The 4165-nt window shown below is 62.9% G+C and overlaps 1 long non-coding RNA gene across 1 annotated transcript; it reads right to left on the bottom strand.

Moving 5' to 3' along the window:
- Window positions 1-2275: 2275 nt before the first annotated feature.
- Window positions 2276-3649, bottom strand: LOC120589587 (uncharacterized). Its single transcript, XR_005649540.1, has 2 exons — window positions 2964-3649; window positions 2276-2463 (listed from the first exon to the last, which is right to left on the bottom strand). It is a non-coding gene; the product is annotated as an uncharacterized LOC120589587 (long non-coding RNA).
- Window positions 3650-4165: the final 516 nt, after the last annotated feature.

Genomic DNA, 4165 nt, shown 5'->3' with positions numbered 1-4165 from the left:
GTGGCCAGCGGTTGGGCCGACTTTGCCTTTAACTTCGTGTCCGGAGCCGACTAGAGTGCCCGAGGGACGGCAGAGGCGGCGCAGAGGCCCCTGCGCCCCCCGCACCCCCGGAGTCCCCAGCTGCACCTCGTCATCAGAACCACAGACCCGCCTTGGGTCAGCGTGTGTGCGTGTCCTCACTGCCGTGGGCGGATTCGCACAGCCACCACGCAATCCAGACACAGCCGTCCCCTCCCCACAGAGGTCTCCCTGGAGCTGCCCGTCCTCCCCTCACGTCTGTCCCCCGGCAGGTCAGGAAAAGGACCGTTCTGTGGGGGCCAAGGGCCTGCGGGGACATCTCACCACAGAAGACACGAGGTCGGCCCCGTCAGAGGCCATCAGGCAAGTTAAGGCCACACAAGTTACCTCTATACTCCCATCAGAACAGCCAAGACAAACACAGTGACGCCCCCAAACGCCCTGGGGGTGCCGAGAAACTGGGCCCCTTCCCACAGCTGGCGGAAACGGGCAACGGCGCTGCCACTGCAGACGGACTTGCCACCAGCGTGAGCGTGCCCGGCCTTCGTCCCGCAGCACAGGGGTCCTCACGCCAGTCCTGCCAAAAGGCTCCGTGGAACCAGGGCCCCCCCGCGACCAGCCCCGGGGGTCCCGTGCCCTTCCACACCTGTCCACACTGGTCTCTCGGAAGCCCTGGCCCCCAGCTGGCGGCTCCGGCTCAGCCACCACTACCTGGGGAGGTGCGTCCCATGGCCCCCGGGAGCGTGTCGCCCCCTCCTCCACCTGTCCCCAGAAACGAGCGGTCGCTCCGCCATTGTGCACACCATTCCGCGTTTTGGTCGCACATGGAAACATCTGTCTTCCCTGCTCGCCACCTGACCCCCGCGTCCCCACCGTCTGGCTCAGGGACGATGCCAGCCAGGCCTGGGCCAAGTTCACGAGGAAGATGCTCTTCTCGGCCCCACTTGTCACTCATCACACGGGGGGCAGGTGGAAGCCGCCCGCCCCGCAAACCCACTAGGAGGACGTTGCTGCTTACAAGACAGTGCCAGCTTGTCGTGGAAAACGCAAAAACATAATCAGAAAGGCAAAAAATAAAGGAACCCCCGGAAGCCCCGCCCTCCTGCGACACGCCGGGGCTGGGGCTGCCCAGACAGCTTCCATTTGCATATGCTGCTGGCGGGAAGTGTCGAGCTCAGGCCAAGAATAAAACGAACCGGGGCCGGGGTGGGGGGGGGCTGGCGGGGGCCAGGGTGGCAGGTGGGGGCCGCAGGAGAAGGGGGGCGCGGGGGTGGGCAGAGGGCCAGCCCAGCTCTGTCACATCCCAGCCAGCTCGCTCGACCCCCTCTGCGCCCTCACAGAGGTTAAAGGCACCCCGTCTGTTTTGGGGGACGAGGAGAAGAGAAACTTCGGTGGTGTTGCCGGCCCACGGGGAATGGAAGCCGGAGCACGCGCAGGCGGGAGAGGAGGGCGGGCTTCCCAAACGCGTCGCCGACTTCTCTGTAGGGGCCGCGCGGTGACTAAGTCCCACCGGGGCCCCCTGCAGCACTGCCTGCCGCCCCTGTGGGGACACGTGGGCGTGGCCGCGCCTGACACCCCAGAACCGCTTGTGGGGTGACCGGTGGCACCACTGTGGCGGTTCCTCAGAGATTAGCAATAGGGCTGCCTGTGACCGACGATCCCTCTTCTGCGTGTTTAGGCGAGATATGGGAGCAGACTGAGTGTCCACTGAGGGACGGATGGGTGAAGAAACGACACGTGTATATACCTGGAGTATTACTCAGCCATGGAAAGGAATGACCTCTCGCCGTCTGCGACCACGTGGGTGGACCCTGAGGACATCGCGCTGAGCACGATACGTCAGACAGACAACGGGGACGAGCACCATGTGATCTCTCTTGCACATGGGACCTCACAAAAGCAATAGCTAAGCTCACACGGAGAGCACGGTGCTGGTTGCAAGAGGCGGGGGTGGGCACCGGCAAAATCGGGGAAGGTCTAGAAGGTGCCAACTGCCAGATGCTAGTCCTGTGGACGCAGGGCACTTGGTGGCACTTGGTGGCACTTGGTGGCCACGGCTCATGCTGCTGAGCGCTGCACGTGAAGGCCGCCAGGGGACATTCTGAGCTTTTTCTTTTTCTTGTATCTACGAGGACGTTGGGTGCGAACTAAACTTACTGGTCACCACGTCATGACACACGCGAGTCAGGCCACCCTGCCGTGCACCCGCACGGTGTTCTGTCGCAGCTCAATAAAACTGGGAACATTTCCAAAACAGTTGTTTGTGAATTTTTTATTCAGTTTATTGTTTTTTCTGGCTTGCCCCACAGTAAACCTAGTTCAGTGGAATGAATATCGGCGTCATGGCTGTTAATTGATTCGCTGTCTCTCTCCTCCTGGGAGAGCAAAGCCCTGGGTCGCTTCGGGCCGTCATCGTAGCAGACATGCAGGAAAGGCCCGGAAGTCCTAATGAATCACCATGAAATGGACGCTCCGTGTGGCCTCCTCTCAGGCCCGAAAGAGCACATTAACCGAGGTCGAGGAGTCCAGACCAGCCCGCGGACCCCCGTGATCCTCTCCCTGTCCCCATAAATCACCACCGTCCTGACCATGAGAGCCGCCTTGCCAGCACCCTGCCAGCCAGCACCCTGCCAGCCAGCACCCTGCCAGCCAGTGGCCCTGGGCCGCCTCCCACCAAACTCAAGAACTGAGAGGGGCGCGCGACCAAGAGCAGACAGACCCCACTGCAGCCCGAGCCCCGAGCCATGAGGCAGGGCCGCACGGGCACACGGCTCGGGACAGCCCGGGCCTAGAGGCACGGGGATGGCGGGAAGAAGGGAGTTAGCCGCTCGGGGAGAGGCTGGGTGGCACTGCACAGTGTGACCTGGAGCTGGAGACCAGGCCCGCCGGCCCCAAGGCACCTGGGACCCCCCCCAACCCAGTGACCTCTGGGCCCCTTGATTCACTGGAAACTGCAGGCAGGAGCAGCGTGTGTTGTGTCAAATCTCAGGAACGAGGCGCAGGACGGGATGGAAACGCGAAGCCGCCTGTTTTAGAAGGAGAATCGGGTCGTGCAGAGACCGAAATCCCGTGCCCATCCTTTGAGCAGACCCTGTCACTCCACTTGCTAGCTGAGGAAAGTGAGACCAGGCATTCTCTGGCGTCCGAGGCCCCCCGAGGCCCCCCGAGGCGCTCTGGCGGCAGGTCCCACGCTGGGCCCGCCCCTTCCCGGCCCTTCGGCTTGTCCGGTTCCCCGACTTTTCCCCAGAGGCCCCCTAATTGCAGAGCGGTCTGGGGACAGGACTGGGCAACCGGTTCCCATTTGTCTGAGATGCTGTAGATGCCTCGTGGTTTGTTGTACGAAGTTCTCGTGACTCGGGCAGTCGGAGCACAAATCACAGGGACCGGTCTGCGGTTCGTGTTGAAACAATTGTGCTATGACTGGAGTTCTCCCAAGAAAAGCTGTCATCGTAGGACAGGACCCCGTGGGGGCTGCTGTCCTTGGGGTGTTCGAAGGGGGCTGGTAAGGGCGGGCAGGGGTCGCCGGGGCTCTGCGTGCCCGTGGGTTGCAGAGAGATCGGCCAGTCACGTAGCCCCGGCAGGAAGCCCAGCTGGCTTTCCGGGGTCATTCTAGGCTCTCGCACAGTGGCCCTCAAGGAGCGATGTGCAACTAGGGTCCCTCCCGGAGACAAAGCCAGCTTGGCAAAGCTGGAGAGGGGGCCCACGGCGGGCATCACGGGGTGGGATCATCGTCTGAGAGCTGCAGCTCGGGGGGCTGCTGAGGCAGGTAACAATGTCCGCAGTCCCCTGAAGTGGGGCACGAGGGACGCCAGCCTCGGGCCAGGGCCCGCCCGCCATCCACACAGGTCCCGAGGACGGGCAGCAGCCGGGCCTCCTCGTGGGACCCGGGAGCACCCCCGCCCCCCGCCGTCCTGGATCTTTATGGACGTGGAGGGAAGGTTCGCTGCTGGAGAAACGCCTCGTGCTTCCGATTTGACCAACCCAAGTGTTGCGAGGCTCAAGGTGCCTGCAGAGGCAAAGGGGGCGGGGCCCCTTCCTTGGGGCCAAAGTCCAGCTTTCTGGTCACCCAGAGGGGAAGACGGGATAAATACCACCCTTCAAGTGACCGGTGAGTCTTCATTTCTTGACATTGTGATAACCTCATGGA

The sequence above is a fragment of the Pteropus medius genome, unplaced genomic scaffold (genome assembly GCF_902729225.1).
Source record: "Pteropus medius unplaced genomic scaffold, Ma_sr-lr_union100, whole genome shotgun sequence".
NCBI lineage: Eukaryota > Metazoa > Chordata > Mammalia > Chiroptera > Pteropodidae > Pteropus > Pteropus medius.
The sequence above is the reverse complement of the archived record's forward strand: the minus strand, read 5'-3'. Positions and strand labels throughout refer to the sequence as shown.